Below are 18,103 nucleotides of genomic sequence, written 5' to 3'. Positions count from 1 at the left end.
TCGGACTAGGCTTCCTATTCCGAACTACCGTTACTCCTCGTTTCACGAGGAGTAGTGTAGACATACCCTAGGTGAGTGATCCTAATGAAATTAGTGGAATTACATGTCTGAATAAGAATAAGTGCATGAAGAAGTGAGAAGAAATGGATCACACATATTAATGGAAGGCACATTCCTGGAGCCAACAGTGCTGCTAGAAAGTAGTGCATGATAGGAAATCTTCTAGAGGAAAGAAGAGATAGTAAAGCTTTAAGCCTTTTAGTGTATGGACAATATTGTTTAATTTAAAACAAACAAACTCATGTGGAATAGGCGCTCTGGGCTATGACACAGGTCCACTGAGATTGCTTATCATTTTTAGAGTTGGAGACATTGTGGAGGAAGGATTCAATCCAGCAAAAATATTTAAGACAAAATTAAATAAATGTTTGTGCTTTGCTAGAGTAGACCTATGGGAGAAGACCAAGCTTAGAGAACAGACTCTGGTGGTTGAATTTCCTTGTATTACAACATTAGTAAAAGTGCTAATCAATGTGTATTTGAAATCCTATGTTATTATGCTTTATTCTTTCCAGTGCTTCTCACGAATACAACACTGAGAGCAACATGGGTTTCTCACAGCTATTTTTAGTAGTATTTTTCTTTTTGAAGTAACACAAGCCAGCCTGAGACACGCTCACATTAAATAGAAGCCTGCAGGAATGGATGATTAAACTTAATAACATATTACCTTAATGTCAAAGGAGGAGGGAGAGAAAAGGTTTAATAATAAAACAGAAAAGAGAAGGGAGGAGATAAAATATCAAACAGGTGAAAGCATTGACCACAGGATGGCACCATATCCTGTCATAAGAAATGGGAAAAGACTGCTTATTACAAACAGCTGGAAGAGTTGAGAACACTCAGAACACTGCCAGGCACCATTTCCAATGCTGACCAGGCTTACATGGATACGGTCTGATCAAAATGTGGCCCAGCTTGATGGAACAGTTTGCAGGCACTAGACAAATCAATGAGGGTATGTCTACACTACCCCGCTAGTTCGAACTAGGAGGGTAATGTAGGCATACCGCACTTCATCCCAACTCCCTCCCAGACTCCAGTCTCCCTCCTGCACCTCAGTTCCTTACCCCAAGCTCCCTTCTCCACTCAGCCTCCATTCCAGACCCCGCACCTCCATTAATATCATGGAAGAGTGCAGCCCTCGACCACTTTCCAGAATCTTAGAGTTGCCCCCCCCCCATCAAAAATTATTGCCCGCCCCTGAGCTAAGCAAAACCCTGCTGGGTTGCTTCATGACACTTTAAGGCAGATTTGCTGCTCAGACTTTTTGCAGCACAGATGGTTCAGTGACAGAATTCGTGCCTGCTATGCAGGTGGTCTGGCATTGAGTCTTAAACCACTGCATCAGTTCTGTACGGATTTTGATAAAGAAATTAAGGAGTGAAATTCAATGGTTATTGAGATCAAACTAGATAATAATAATAGTACCTGCTGGCCCTGAAGTCGATGGAGACTGATTCTGAAAGGGTTTCAAACCTGTCTTCAAAGTAATAAAGAATGAAGGGCATAAAACATGTTGTGAGTTGATTTTTTTAAATGGTTTAGCTATTACCATTGTTAGATGGTTAATGTAGAGAAAACACGTGATGGAAATGTTCTTATATTTTAATTGAGTCCAGTTACAGTATCTAACGTTATAGGAAATGTCTCTGGACGATAACATCTCCCTTATACTTGTTTTTCTGTTTTCACCTGACCATGTTTGGTTTTTCTGCCTGCAAGGTATGCTTGGGTGCAGCAGTGAGTGTTATAACTGTACTTGCGCATTCATATGCATAACTTTTTGAATTCTTGTGTGGGGGCTTGAGAATGCTGATTTCATAGGCTGTCATTCCCCCTCCACCACCACCCATGTTTAAAATGAGAATAAAAATTCCTTTGTTGTAGTGAGTTTTTGAACTAAGGGCCTGATTTCCCACAGATGCTAGGAGCAAGACAAAATTATTCCCTAATAACTTGGTGTTACGGGCAGTGTTCCCTCTAATTTTTTCCAGCCATGTGCGGAATAAATTTTATGATGTGCACTGAAGCATTTACAGATGAGAACCATCAGCAGAAATACATGCTGCTTGCTGTGAGCACTCTGCTAATCAGCTGGGCAGCATTTGAATGTCTCCTGAGTGGCCACCCAAGCACTCAGCTTACAGGCAACTCTGGTTGCAGGGTATGTACACCCCATGCCTCTTTGGGGGCAGGGCAGGGTTGTGTTATCACCAGCAGTTACAGTTTCCCTGAAAGTCTTCAGGCTGAATGCGATGCAGCCCTTGGGGTCACGGCAGTCTGTGGCTCATTGGCCAGAGTAAAGTATAGCAGCCCTTATGTTCAAGACAGTGTGACTTAGTGGTGGAGTTTATATAACAGCCCTTAGATGTAGGGCAGTATGGCCTAGTGGACAGAGTCGGTATAATCACTCTCAAGTACAGGGCTGGTGCAAGCCAATAGCTAAAGCTAATATAATTGCCCCTGTGTATAGGGCAGTGTATCACAATGGCTAGAGTCAATATAGTATCCCCTGGATGCAGGGCAATGCAGCTCAATAGTCAGTACCTGGGGGCTGGGGAGTGGGAATAGAGGGTCTTCATTATTGGCTGTGTCTAGACTGGCAAGTTTTTCGCGAAAATGGCGATCGGGGCTTTTTTGCGGAAAACCGCGTCTAGATTGTCCACGGACGCTTTTCCACAAAAAGTGCTTTTGCAGAAAAGCATCCTGCCAATCTAGACGCGCTTTTCTGAAAATGCTTTTAACGGAAAACTTTTCTGTTAAAAGCATTTTCGGAAATTCATGTCAGTGTAGACGTAGCCATTGGGTCACACTGCCCTGTACTTCTTAGCTGGAGCCTATACCAATAGCCAGAGGGCAGTTTGACTCAATGTCTGCTCAGATACCAGCCCTTAGATGCAGGGCAGTGTGGCCCAATGGCCAGTACCCAGGAGGGAGGAGAGCACCTCCACCAGGGAGAGAGGGATGGTATGGGAGCCTAGCCCAACCCACTCCACTGGTCCCTGGCCCTAGGCCAAAACAGCAGCAGAGTGGTCTGTTACTGGGTCAGTGCGGAATCCCATGGAAAGATGCTGACCACACGAGGGTGGGAGATACCCCTCGTATGCCCTCCCTGGGTCACTTCTTACCATGCTTCCAGGAGTTGCAGCCCATGGGGCACTGGGGTCTCCCAGCTCCTCTGTGTGGGTTATTCCCTAGGCTCCATTGGTCAGTGCCCTCCAGTCCGGTTCTTAGGGTCTGCAGCTGCTGCAAACAAAGGCTGAGATGATTCTTCAGCTGGAACCTCCACCAAAGGTCCTTCCCCTCCAGCAGTCAGCCTAGAATGAGCTGGGCTGCTCTCTTTTACACTGAGGCAGCAATTGGTACATACCTAGTATGGCCTAAGGGGAAGGACTTCTGCCCACAGTCAGGAGTTAACCCCCTCTTGTCCAGTGCAGTGTATGTGCCATGCACGTACTCCTTAGGAGGGACCTCGGTGGGTGGTCTGTCTCCCTCACCTCTCTCCCAGGCTGGAGAAGTCCATGCTGACGTGAGCCTTCTCTGCTCGATGACAGATACAGAAGTCATATGGTTGGGGAAGTGGTCCCAACGCATCATCCTGGGGTTTGTGTCCTTCACACCCTGCAGCCATTGGAGGGTGCATCATCAGTCATCAGTGTGAAGGAGCTGCCGAGCAGATCGTGGCATAACACCCCCATATTACCTCCAAGGCCTCCTTTTCAATTGTCAAATAATGTCTCCCTGTGGAACAATTTATGGCTTAGCTATAAAATGGGGTTGATTTCCCATTGATTTCCTAGCAATAGGACAGCTTCCAGTCCCATTTCTGAGGCATCTGCTTGCAATGTGAAGTCCCTTGAGAAGTTTCGGTACATGAGGACTGGTTCCTGGGCTAAGGGTCTGAAATGCCTCCTCACACTTAGTGGACCACTGCATCTGTTGTTTGGGGAACTTTTGGTTTTGTCAGAGAGGGGAGGCTGCTACCATTGCAAAGCCTAGTACAAAACTCCAATAGGATGTGGGCAGTCCAAAGAACTGGGTATCAGCTAGAGCAGTGGTGTGCAACCTGTGGGTCACGGCCCCCTTGGGGGTCGCAGCTGCCTTCCTGGGGGGTTGCAGTGCTTGGATCCGGCTGGCTGCTTTTCCTGGCTTTCTGGCTCAGCGCCCCATGTACATGTGGTGGGGTGGGGGAGTGGCAGGTGAGGAGGTGGAGGAGTGGGGGAGTGCTTCCTTAAAGGGGCACTTCTTTTTTTTTTCTCAACCAAATTTGGCGGCCCCCGTGGGCAAATGAAAAAAGGTGGCGCACCACTGAGCTAGAGGTTGCCTCTTGTCAATCAGAGGCCATAAATTACTTCCCAAGATATGACATTACTTCCTGCCCAAGACAGCATTTTGCAGGTTGGCTGTGAGCCCCACCTCCCAAAGGGCCTCAAAAACACTGGTTAGGTGTCAAAGGTGATCCTTTCAACTGCTGCTATAACTCGCAGAGTCTTATACACGACTGCATATCAGTTGTGAGGCTGTAGTACTCTGTTCATCAACCACTGAAAGATGTGGGCTGCCCCAGGTAGACCAAAAGGCAATGTGATGGCTGGAAGAGGCCCTATCATCCGGAAAGGCAGTCTTTGCCCTGAAGTTTTGTGTCAGGGATACCTGCCATGACTCCTTTGTTAGTTCTAGTGTTGACAAATATTTGGCTCCTCCTAGTTGCTCTAGAAGTTCTTGAAAGGGGCCTTACCACTTAACTAATAACATTGATTCAGTGGAGGACAATAATAATAGAACTCAGTCTCTGTGCTCAAAGATGAGTACCATAGTCCCTTTGTTGTGTTGTTACTCTGGGATTTGCTGGGCTCGTAACAAGTTTTCTCAAAGACATCTAAGGCCTGGAGGTGCTCCCAGAATTGCAGCCTGTAATAGGTAGTTCCCAGAACCCATGTTGCTTATGCCTCCCGGTCCTCTTTCAGGAAATCCAGGATGACCCACGGTTGTTTCCCACAGAGGAGTTCAAAGGGAGAGAACCGAGATTATGGGCCTTCCCCCACAGGGAATGGTAGAGTGATCAACAGTGTGTTCCAGTGTCAGGGACCATCTTCTACAAAGATGATTTGATGTGAGGGTTCCATTTGTGTTTGGCTAACCCATCAGTTTGTGGGTGGTACAATGAAGTTCTGAGGGGCCAAATGTTCATGAGGCAACACAACTCCACTATCAACTTGGAGGACACAGTGCTGCCCTGATTGGTTAGGATCTTCTTGGGTATCCTGACCTGAAAGAAAATCTTCACTAGCTCCGTTGTGACATTAGGGCCATAGCAATGTGTAGCGGGATGGCCAGCGGCCCAAGAGATCCATGCCAATTCATTCAAATGGTATGTCAGTCACACAGGAGCATGAGGGGGGCCCAAGGTACTGCTGACCCTCAGGGCAGGAAGCACAATAATCCCACACCTCCTGGTGCATTGCATGTCGGGCCAAAAAAAAAATGGTGTGATATCCTCTGAAGGGTCATTTTTCTACACAGGTGTCCTACCCTGGCTTCTGTGAGAGCAGCTGAAGGAGGCTCGGAGGTCACCTTTCAAGCACCAAAATCTGTTGAATAATTCCCATATTTGGAGTTGCCATACCAGTCGATAGAGGCAGTCACCCCTGATCTCAAACCTTCGTCCTTGTGGAGGATGCAGTATATTGTCTCCTTCTCATTCTGGTGTCACTGCCTTCTCCCAGGCAAGACTTAAAGATGGGTCTTCCCTCTGCTCTTGGATGAAGTCCTTGTCATGCTCCAACTGCACTTCGGTATCTTTGACAGGGTGCTCTGTGTGTGGAGGGGACTCAGCAGGTGGTTTACAGGGTTTAAACAATCCTTCTTCACGGTCAGGTTCCACAGGGTGGCCGAAGGGTTCCCCTTCTCTGTGGGAGAGGAGAGTAAGTTTTCCTGGTTGTGCCCAGAGTGGCCACCAAGACTCCCTGGGAAGGGCTGGAGGCCTCCTATTTCGAATTAAGTGTCTACACAGCACGTAGTTCAAAATAGCTATTTCAAATTTGGTGTTACTCCTTATAGAATGAGGTGTCCTTTAGTCTGAACTCCGTGCCCGCGGCTAAAAATTCCTCAAGGTATACTGGTAGATCCTATTTAGAGATCCTTATTCGAACTACCTACTCCGTGCCGCGTGTAGCCGTGGGCACGGAGTTCAGACTAAGGGATATTTAAAAATAGTGGCGCCCGGGAAGATGCAAATGAAGCCCGGGATATTTAAATCCCGGGTTTCATTTGCAACTTCGAATGCCTACATTAGCCTCCCTAGTTCGAACTAGGGGGATAATATAGACATACCCTTTGATACTGCATTTCCTCCTCTCAGATGTTGTTGCTCATGGTCTTGTGGATTTTTCTGATTTTTTGGCCAGTCTCACCCTAACTGCGAGGGGGGTAGGGTAGACTAAGATCACCTGGGAGGGTTTCTCTTCAGTCATGGATCTCAAATCTTACCCCATCAGTTGGGTAAAGCTGTATATTCCCATGGATACTGGTCCTGGAGAGTTAAAGGTCATGAACAAGTCCCTCCTAAAGAATCATCTGACTACAGCCTGAATTTACTTAGGCTGTTGTGAGGATTCCTTCCCCACAAACTGGGACTACACATTTTTCCAGACTTTTTCCCTGGATTTGGGGGCCAGCCATGCCAACATGCCCATAACTAGAATCCATATAGAGAAAGTCCCACCAAAAGTGCCCCTCTTGACCACAGTCCCAGCAAAGATCTCAGATTCCTCATGTCCCAGGGTCTTCATTCAGTGGGCTTTGTCAGTCCTGAGGGTCTCCTTTGCCTTTTGTTCAGGTCCAGCTGATTGAGTGCTGGCATTCAAGGGCTCGGGAATTTTTAGGAATAGACTTTAACTTTTGTTAAACCAAAGTCCTCTGAAACTGTCTCAGAATAGCCCGTTCCTGAAGAGTTGTTGGGGTCCCAAACAATCCTGTTTGCCATCTAGTAAGACATCACTGTGTCTACATCTCTTTCTATTACCAAGTGCACCACATGAGTAACCAGCCCTCTGGACTGTCCTAAGGACAGTGTTTCTTTAGATGTGGAAGAATCCCTGGCTGCCACAGATCCAGTAGGGGCAACTCAAGCACTAGGCCAAATCCAAGGGGAATTTTTAGATTCAATCTAAAGTAGTGTAACTTACATTTTTTTAAGTATGTCACCTTAGGGTATGTCTACACTACAAAGTTAATTCGAAATAACAGCAATTATTTTGAATTAACTTTAATAGCATCTACACAGGCAAACCGCTATTTAGAAACGAATTTGAAATAGTGGAGCACTTATTTCGAATTTGGTAAACCTCATTCTATGAGGAGTAACACCAAATTCAAAATAGCTATTTTGAACTAAGTGCTGTGTAGACACTTAATTCGAAATAGGGGGCCTCCAGCCCTTCCCAGGGAGCCCTGGTGGCCACTCTGGGCACAACCAGGAAAACTTACTCTCCTTTCCCCCAGCCCTGGAGCCATTAAAGGGGTAGATCCTGGCCACAGTGCCTGTGCCACCTCCAAGCCTGCCAGCCCAGAGCCAGCAGTGGCCACTGGGGTCCCTGATCGAGTGGCCCCAAAACATGAGCCAACAAGCCACTGGCAGCCAGCCCTCCACCGTTCCCCAGGAGCAATCTGCCAGCTCCCAGGAGCCTGACAGGGGCTGGAGAAGGTGGGTGCCTTCCTGGTCCAGGGTGGAGATCATGGACCTTATTTAGGTTTGGGGGGGATGCCCCAACTTCCATGATCTCAGCCCTAAATGGAGGAACACAGCTGTCTATGGCAGGATAGCTGCCAGCCTGGCCACCAAAGGCCACATGTGAACCCAGGAGCAGGTTTGCATGAAAGTCAGGTTGGTCCGGCGAGACCCGCCACACCTGAGCTCTGAGCTTCCCTTCCCCCTTCTTCCCCTGGCTTCCCCCTTCCAGCTCCCTCCTCCCAGGTTTCCCCCTCCCCTCTCCCACCCTCTCTCTTCCTCTCTCCCACCTCCTTTTCCCAGTCTCCCCAGAGGTTAATCCCTCCCACCCCAGTTTTGTTAAATAAAGAGAGTTTGTATTTTTGACCACACGTGTCCTTTATTTTTTACATCAGGAAGGGGGGCTACAGTGGGGTAAGTGGAAGGACGTGAGGGAGGAATGGGGCACGAGCCCCCACTGGGGAGGACTGGGGAGGCTCTCAGGGCTCCTCGTGGTGGATGATCTCCCTCAGGGCCTCCAGGATCCTGACAGCCCCCCGATGCACCCTCCGGATGGCAGCCTGCAGCAAGTGCAGCCAGGCTGATGGCACTGACCCCATGAGACGCATCAGCATGCCCAGGGGCAGCTCTGGCTCCATGTGGCCCAGTGCTGTGGTGTCCCGAGTGCGGGTACTCAGGGCACTCCAAGACAGGACTGCTTTGCTGTCCCTCATCAAGGTAGACAAGCAAGCGGGGAACCCTGAGAACTGTCTTTCCAGGGTGGGGGTAGGGTCCCTTTAAGCACAGAGCTCAGTTAGCCTCAGGCAGGAGCCCCACACACTCAAGTCCTAACTTGATGCCCTGCCGGCACAGGCTCCAGCTAGTCTTAACTTCAGTTCAGGTTCCACTCAGTGTGGACACACTATTTCAAAATAGCAAAACGCTATTTCGAAATAGTTTTTGTGTATAGATGCATTACTTCGAATTAGCTTAATTCAAATTAACTATTTCAAATTGAGTTAATTCGAAATAGTGCTGTAGTGTAGACATACCCTTAGACTCTGTGAGATTCCCTTACTAAAATTCACTTTCAGTCACTTATGGAAACCGGGGTTGCCAGATGGTTTCAGCAAAAATACTGGACACACTTGACATTAAATCACAGTCTACATTACATCTTATTTAGAAAAAAACGGACATTTTTATTTTCTCATTTATATTTTCTCAATTTGTTTCCTGAACAGAAAGCTCAAATACTGGACTGTCTGGTTCAAAACCAGACACCTGGCAACCCTAACGGAAACTCACTTTGAGTCCTACCCATTACTTACTTTCTTCTTACACAGCACCTTTGAATTTGGCTTCTAGTGGTTTTTATGTATCCTGTTATAATCATCATAGCTATTGTGGCTTTGCACCAGCCAGGGCATCTTCCACATCTAAAGAATTCCCAGCTTTTAATACAGAACCACTTGGTTGGTTCTTTTGTTCTAAGAGAGCAGTACAAAAACACCACAGTAAAGACTAAAATCTGGCCCATTGTCTTCAAATTATATAACAAAAATGAAACACATCTTCAACAATGGATATTATAATATGAGGCCCTTTATATTCTTATCTCTACCATCTTCAAGGCCACCATATAATCGGTGTTATTAAATGAAGCATCATTGAATTCCCAGCAGGGGTGGCCCATGAGTCTAGGCGAACTAGGCAGTTTCCTAGAGTGCCGCTGGCTCGGGTGCATGATGATGATGTCACGGGATGCCGGGGCGCCCCTTGTTGAGGTCACAGCCATTGACGGCTGTGCAGGCGGGGGCGCCGAGGGGGCGCCGATTGTGCCGCCTGCCTGGGGCGCCAGCTGCTGCAGCCGGCCTCAGGCCGCTCCTGATCCCCAGTGATGAATTTACCAGGTATCTCATATTTGATCTTCTCTCCCACTTCATCATTATGATTAGATTATAATCTGTGGTTTAAAAGCAATCTGTCAGAAATGAAGATATGATTTTTTTCTTCAGCTGTGAGTGAAATGTTTTCTTTCCAGTTTCTTTGACTACCCAGTGATGTTGTTTCATACCAAACAGCACTCTGCTTTGTTAGAGATTTATCATCTCTAACATTTCACTGATCTAAGCTAAAGACATCAAATACATTTTTGTAACCATAAAGGGGGGGCAAAAATGCACTACAGGAAGAAACAGTGGATTCCATAGTAAGAGGTGAGAAGAAAGTGTAACTGTTTTCTTAACTTAATAGACTACAAACTAAATACAGTAAACGTCCGATAATTTGGCACCTTTTGGACCCAGGGGGTGCCAGATTATCAGATATGCCAGACTATCGGAAGTGGGGGCTATGAGGGGTCTGGGGTGGGGTGGGGGGATGCCACTCCAGACCCCTCATAGCCCCCCCCTTCCGATAGTCTGGCTCTGCCCCAGGTGTCCCCAATTCAGCCGCTGCTGGTCAGTTTCAGCAGCGGCTGAATCAGGGACGCCTGGGGCAGAGCAGCTGGGGTGCTGCTGGTTGGTCCAGTAGCGCTGCCCTTTGGCACTGCAAGACCAACCTGGCAGCACCTCAGCTGCTCTTGGGGACGCTTGGGGCAAAGCAGCTGGGGTGCTGCCGGGTTGGTCCCATAGCCCAGCTCCTAGGCACTGTGGGCCCAACCCGGCAGCACCCCAGCTGCTCTGCCCCAGGTGTCCCCAAGAGCAACTAGGGTGCTGCCGGGTTGGTCCCGCAGCCCTGAGGGGCAGCACTATGGGACCAAATCAGCAGCACCCCAGCTGCTCTGCCCCCGGCTTCCCCGATTCAGCTGCTGGTCAGTTTCAGCAGCGGCTGAATTGGGGAAGCTGGGCGCAGAGCAACTCCAATTGTCCAGCAGCCAGAGCACTTCCGGGTTCCTGATGGTGCCGGACCATCAGGAGTGCTGGAGCATTGGATGCCGGACTAATGGAGTTTTACTGTAAATGTGTTATATATACATTTTGAGACAACGGGAATTTTGCTAGATCCCAGTCTTAGAGAAAATGTTATCAGTTTTCAGTTGCAATTTTCAAAATCATTCTTCGGAAATTATATATGATAACAAAATTCTGTAATCAGAAGTTAGAGGAGCAGACTTATTGATCCAATGCCCTGAAGAATGAGAATGTCTTTTTAATAGGAACTCGACGTAATTTACTCTTTAAGCATAAAAATAAAACAAAAACCTTCAGTACAGGGAGGCTCTGGTGTAGTTCTTGAGTTAAAGAGAAAAAGACCATGCACGGACATCTAGCTGGACCACAATTTCCTGATTCTGAAGAACACAAATAGGTTTACAATGACAGGGGCCAACCTTAGTGTAAGAAGTGAGAATGATTAATGTAAGCTTCCTAAATGCAAGCTGTTTAATCTTGTTTAATCACTATTATGATTTGGTTCTACATTCAGGCATGAGAATAGCAGGTTCCACCACCTCAAACAAAATACAGGACTATGTAGCACTTTAAAGACTAACAAGATGGTTTATTAGATGATGAGCTTTCGTGGGCCAGACCCACTTCCTCAGATCAAATAGTGGAAGAAAATAGTCACAACCATATATACCAAAGGATACAATTAAAAAAATGAACACATATGAAAAGGACAAATCACATTTCAGAACAGAAGGGGGATGCGGGGGGGTGGGGGGAAGGAAGGTAAATGCCTGTGAGTTAATGATATTAGAGGTGGGGAAGGGTAGATGTCTGTGAGTTAATGGTATTAGAGGTGATAATTGGGGAAGCTATCTTTGTAATGGGTAAGGTAGTTGGGGTCTTTGTTCAGACCCCCGCGGAGAGTGTCGAATTTTAGCATGAATGCCAGTTCAGAGGATTCCCTTTGAAGTGCAGATTTGAAAGTCTTCTGAAGTAAGATGCATGTGATTAGGTCATTGAGACAGTGTCCTTTCTGGTTGAAATGGCAAGAAACTGTTTTTTCTTTGTGATCTTGTCTAATGTCTGTTTTGTGGGCATTGATTCTTACGCTCTTCACAGTAAGGTCTCACTTCACTGTCTAGAAATAAAGGTAGAGTAGGAGTCTGACTAGGACACATCTTGCTTTTGTCATTTTGAGTCACAGCCAATCTCAGCATTAGTTCTGTGTGACTCACATTTTGCTGGAGAAAATTCTGTGTATCTCTTTGCCTTTATTCCTACAGTTGCAGCAAGGTAGTGGCACATGAGTTGGCGTCAGTTAAATGAAAAAAGTTCAAAGCAGCTTATCTCCGGAAAAAGTAAACTATTCAAAATTCTCATGTCCCATTTGTGGTTAGCACAGTGCATGCTCTCTGCAACATCTTGATAAGTGTATACCGTAAACTTTCTTGATACTTAAATCAACACAGAATGTCATTTTAGTGTTTTCCATCTGTAGGGAATCTTTCTACTGCCTAGGGAAAGAATTACAAGAACGTTCTTAGAAGCCTGGTGATAGGTGATCATCAATGATAAGGAGTCAAAAGTCCAAACTCTTATCTTGATTATCCACAATCCAAGGCCTAAAACAGTTTCTTGCCATTTCAATCAGAAGGGGCATTGTCTCAATGACTTGATTACCTGCATCCTGCTTCAAAAACCTTTTAACACCAGACTTGAAAGAGAATCCTCTGAACTGTCATTCATACTTAAATTTGACACTTTTCACCTAAACAAAGACATTAATTCTTACCCATTACAAAAATAGCTTCCCCAGTTATCACCTCTAATATCATTAGCTCACAGACATTTACCTCCCTCCCTCATCCTCCTTCTGTTCTGAAATTTGATTTGTCCTTTTCATATGTGTTCATTTTTTTGATTGTATCCTTTGGTATATATGGTTGTGATAATTTTCTTCCACTATTTGATCTGAGGAAGTGAGTCTGGCCCACGAAAGCTCATCATCTAATAAACCATCTTATTAATCTTTAAAGTGCTACACAGTCATGTTTTTTGCTTTTGCTATGTTATGTTAGTTATCCAATTCTCAATAATAATAATGGTTGTAAACATTCACATTTTATTGTGCATCCTCAAAAAAACCATATCACTTAGGGTTGATTCACAAAGCCAGACCATCAAAGACCTTTAGGATGGAATTTTCAACAATGCCTAAGGATATGTCTACACAGCAAAGTTATTTCAAAATAACAGCCATTATTTCGAAATAACTTTACTAGCGTCTACACAGCCAAACCGCTATTTCGAAATTAAATCAAAATAGCGGAGGGCTTATTTCAAATTTGGTAAACCTCATTCCATGAGAAATAACGCCAAATTCGAAATAGCTAAATCAAAATAAGCACTGTGTAGATGCTTATTTCGAAATAGGGGGCCTCCAGCCTTTCCCAGGGTGCCCTGGTGGCCACTCTGGGCCACACCAGGAAAACTCTTCTGCTCCCCCATAGCCCTGGAGCCCTTAAAGAGGTTGACTCTGGCCACAGTGCCTGTGCCAGCTGCAAGCCTGCCAGCACAGAGCCAGCAGTCACTGCCCCTGGCCCAGCGTGAGCCAGCAACCCACCGCATCTTCCTCCCAACCCACCCCACCCCCCATACCCGCTCCCCCCTCCCCCGGAGATACCGAAGCCCCTGAACCCACAGTGCTGGGAGACAGGTGGACCAGCAAGACCCCCAACCCTGAGCTTCTCCTCCCCCTTCCTCCCCTTGCCTCCCCCTTCCAGCTCCCTCCTCCCAGGTTTACCCCTCCCCTCTTCCACCCTCTCGCCTCCCTCTCCCACCCTCATTCCCCCCCTCCCCAGTTATGTTCAATAAACAGAGTTTGTTTTTGGCAACACACGTGTGTTTATTTTATATCAGGAAGGGGGGTTAGGGAGGGGAAAGTGGAAGGACCTGACGGTGGAATAAGGCACAAGGACCCAGTGGGGCACGCCAAGGAGACTTCACTCCTCCTCCATCTGGAAGCTCTCCCGCAGGGCCTCCCAGATACCGACAGCCCCTCGATGGGCCTCTCACCAGGCAGCCATGCAGGGCTGCGTGTACAGGCCAGCCAAGTGGTGGGCCTCTGCCATCCAGCCCAGCAGGAAAGCCTCCCCCTTCCTTTCATACAAATTGTGCAGCACCCAACACGCTGCCATCACATGCGGAATATTCCTCTCGGAGAGTCCAGGCGGGTGACGAGGCATCTAAATTGGGCCTTCAGTCAGCCGAAGGCACCCTCCATCACAATGCAGGCCCTGCTGAGTCTGGCATTAAAGGCCTGCTGGAAGAGGTTGAGGTGTCCCGTGTACTGTTTCATGAGCTAGGGCTGTAGACTGCATCCCCTACCAGGCACACAGGCATGTCCACATCCCCGGCCCTGATGTGGCAGTCGGGGAAGAAAGTCCCGGCATGCAGCCTCTGGCACATGGAGGAGTTGCGGTACACCTGTGCGTCATATACTTTGCCAGACCAACCCATGTTAATGTCCAGGAAGTGACCCCGGTGGTCAGACACAGTCTGAAAGATGACTGAGAAGTATCCCTTCTGGTTTATGTACTGGGAGGCCTGGTGGTCAGGGGCACAGATGGGGATGTGCGTTCCGTCGATTGCGCCCCCACCCCGCAGTTGGGGAAGCTCAGGGCACCAAAGCCCTCGATAACCACATCCACATCAGCGAGACGGATGGCTCTGTGGAGCAGCACTCTATTGATGGCCTTGACCACCTGCAGAGGGCCACACAAAACCGAGAGTCACTGGGGTGCCAGAGTGGCTGAGAGTGCTCCTTCCCTCCACTGCCCCGCGCCCCCACTCACCAGGAGCAACCCCCTCTGCAATCCTGGCCACCGCGGGCAGTCCGTAGTGCAGCTCGGACAGAACAAACCCTCCCAGGGAGGGGACTTGCACCACCTTCCCCCCCTTTTCTCCTGTGCAGTGCAAGGAAGGTCAAAATCTGGCCAAGTTCAGGAAGTTAATTGAAAATAATATATTCTATGAATCATTTACTCAACTGTGATTTTCACAAAATTATTGTAATGAAAGAGGCTTAAGGATTTTCTACCACCAATGAATTTAATAATAGATTGTAAGCTCTTTGGGGCAAAGGCTGTCATTTTGTTCTGTATTTGTACAGCATCAAGCACAGTGGGATCCTGGTCAATGTTCCCTCTAATTTTGTATCCATATGTGGAATAAGTTTTTCTGTGCATACAGAGGCATGTGTGGATGTGTACCACCAGTAGAAACACATGCTGCCAACTCTGGGCACTCTGCCCATCATCTGGGTGGCATTTGAATCTTTCCTAAGCCCCAGCCATGGACCAGGGCGAGTGTTCTTGTCCTGGTCCAATTAATTTATTAATTGTTATTACTATTAAATAATATTACTAGTAATAACAATTAATAAATAAAAAAGATTGTTTAGATGGTCCCTTAGGGTATGTCTACATTGCAGAGGAAGATCGAAGCTGCCACTGTAGATCTTCCAGGGTTCGAATTAACAGTCAAGTTAAGACATCTAATTAGAACTGAAAGGGGCTCTCCGGTTGATGCTGGTAACCCTCATTTCATGAGGAGCAAGGGAAGTCAACTTCCTGCAATGTAGATCGTGCCAAAAGCCAAGTTAAGCTACTTCGACTTCAGCTACACAGTTAACGTAGTTGAAGTTGCGTATCTTATTTCGACTTTGTCCCATAGTGTAGACATACCCTTAGTCTACACCAAACAGTGTATATTCCGTAGCTCACCAGCTTGCTGTGCACTAAGTAGCTAACCAGGACTCTGCTGGTGTGCACTGAAAGTTCCCTAATGCATGTTAATATAATACTATTGGACATGGGACTACAGTGACGCACAGTGGGGAACTTTTAGATCATCTCATCAGGGTCCTCGCGCAAATGCTGCTACACTTTAGAATTTACACTCCTACTGGTGCAAACTGAAGAGCAGTGTAAACAAGCCACAATAATTAGGGCCTAATTCAAAGACTCATTAAAGTCTGTGGAAAGACTCCCATTTGCTGAAGGCATTTAATGGCTGAACTGAAGTTAAAATAGAACCAGTATTATATTACAAGTGCCATTGCCTCAAATGTTTAGTGCACTGTCATTCAGAGTATGTCTACACTGCAAAGTTAATTCAAACTAACAGCTGTTAGTTCGAATTAACTTTCATAGGCGCTACACATACAAACCACTAGTTCGAACTTAATTCGAACTAGTGGAGAGCTTAATTCGAACTAGGTAAACCTCATTCTACGAGGACTAACGCCTAGTTCGAATTAAGTAGTTCGAATTAAGGGCTGTGTAACCACTTAATTCGAACTAGTTTGAAGCTAGCCCTTCCCAGCTTGCCCTGGTGGCCACTCTGGGCACCACCAGGGAAACTCGTCTGCCCCCCTCCCGGCCCCGGAGCCCTTAAAGGGCCACAGTCTGGCTACGGTGCCTGTGCCAGGTGCAAGCCTGCCAGCACCCAGCCAGCAGACCCTGCACCTGGCATGGCACAAACCAGCTACCCGCTGCCACCCAGCCCTCCGCCTCTTCCTGGGACCAGGCTGGTGGCTCCCAGGAGCCTGTCCGGGGCCACAGGAGGCGGGCACCCACCTGGTCTAGTGCGAAGATCGTGGACCTCATCCAGGTTTGGGGGGAGGCCTCCAATGTCCTCGACCTCCGCACTAGGCACAGGAAAGTGGCCATCTAGGGCAGGATAGCTGCCAGCCTGGCCACCAAAGGCCACATGCAAACCCAGGAGCAGGTTTGCATGAAAATCAAGGTGGTCCAGTGAGACCCTCGACTCTGAGCCCTGAGCTTAGAACATAAGAACATAAGAACAGCCGTACTGGGTCAGACCAAAGGTCCATCTAGCCCAGTAGCCTGTCTGTCAACAGCCACCAACACCAGCTACCCCGGAGGGGATGGACCGAAGACAGTGACCAAGCCATTAGTCTTGTGCCATCCATCTCCAGCCTTCCACAAACAGAGGCCAGGGACACCGTTCCTACCCCCTGGCTAATAGCACTCCATGGACCCAACCTCCATTACTTTATCTAACTTCTCTTTAAACTCTGTTATAGTTCTAGCCTTCACAGCCTCCTGTGGCAAGGAGTTCCACAGACTGACTATTTGCTTTACGAAGAAGAACTTTCTTTTATTAGTTTTAAGCCTGCTAACCATTCATTTCATTTGGTGTCCTCTAGTCCTTATATTATGGGAACTAATGAAGAACTTTTCTTTATGCGCCCTCTCCACGCCACTCATGATTTTATAGACCTCTATCATATCCCCCTCAGTCTCCTCTTTTCTAAGCTGAAAGGTCCCAGTCGCTTTAGCCTCTCCTCATATGGGACCTGTCCCAAACCCCTAATCATTGTAGTTGCCCTTTTCTGAACCCTTTTCAAGGCCAAAACATCTCTTTTGAGGTGAGGAGACCACATCTGTACACAGTACTGAAGATATGGTGTACCATAGTTTTATACTTCCCCTCCTCCTTCTTCCCCTGGCTTCCCCCTTCCAGCTTCCTACTCCCAGGTTTCCCCCTTACCTCTCCCACCCTCTCTCTTCCCCTCTCCCACCTCCTTTTTCCAGTCTTCCCAGAGGTTAATCCTCCCTCCTCCCCAGTTTTGTTAAATAAAGAGAGTTTCTATTTTTGAACACACGTGCCCTTTATTTTTTACATCAGGAAGGGGAGTTAGGGAGGGGTAAGTGGAAGGAGGTGAGGGAGGAATGGGGGATGAGCCCTCGATGGGGAGGACTGGGGTGGCTCTGCGGGCTCCTCAGGGTGGAAGCTCTCCTGCAGGGCCTCCTGGATCCTGACAGCCCCCCGATTGACTCCCCCGGATGGCAGCCTGCGGCAAGTGTTATGATGGGCCGAGTGCTATGATGTGCCAAGTGTGGGCACTCAGGGCACTCCAAGACAGGACTGCTTTGCTGTCCGTCATCGAGGTAGACAAGCAAGTGGGGAACCCTGAGAACTGTCTGTCCGGGGTGGGGGTCGGGTCCCTTTAAGCATAGCCCTCGGCTAGCCTGAGGCAGCAGCTCCACACTCTAAGTCTTAACCTTATGCCCTGCTGGCACTACTTCCGGCCAGCCTTAACTTCGGTTCAGGGTCCACTCAGTGTGGACATGCTAGTTTGAATTAGCAAAATGCTAATTCGAATGAGTTTTTATGTCTAGCTGCACTCGTTCGAATTAGCTTAGTTCGAATTAACTAATTCGAATTAAGTTAGTTCGAATTAGTGCTGTAGTGTAGACATACCCAGTTACTTTAACAAGCAGAATATCTCATCTGTGCCAACTTGCTAATAAAGGCTAAAAGCAACCTGATTCAAATGTCTGTAGTTGCCATTAGTGCTGAAACAATTTTTATAGTGGGGGTGCTGAGGTCAGAAACCCTATATTTGGGT

The 18,103-nt window shown here is 47.4% G+C and overlaps 1 protein-coding gene across 8 annotated transcripts in view; it reads left to right on the top strand.

Moving 5' to 3' along the window:
• SLC25A48 (solute carrier family 25 member 48) overlaps positions 1-6,041 on the top strand; it is a 53,426-nt gene extending 47,385 nt beyond the window's left edge. For 3 of the 8 annotated variants that reach the window (XM_025181205.3, XM_075900426.2, XM_025181204.3), the window contains one exon: positions 5,587-6,035. The gene's annotated coding sequence lies outside the window, so the exon portion shown is untranslated. Of the gene's footprint in view, positions 1-5,586 lie in introns of all 8 variants that reach the window. The other 5 variants (XM_075900430.2, XM_075900431.2, XM_089769482.1 and 2 more) reach the window with 4 other exon arrangements.
• The last annotated feature ends 12,062 nt before the right edge of the window (positions 6,042-18,103 follow it).

This window comes from Pelodiscus sinensis, chromosome 16, assembly GCF_052426305.1.
Source record: "Pelodiscus sinensis isolate ZL-2025 chromosome 16, ASM5242630v1, whole genome shotgun sequence".
NCBI lineage: Eukaryota > Metazoa > Chordata > Testudines > Trionychidae > Pelodiscus > Pelodiscus sinensis.
The sequence above is the reverse complement of the archived record's forward strand: the minus strand, read 5'-3'. Positions and strand labels throughout refer to the sequence as shown.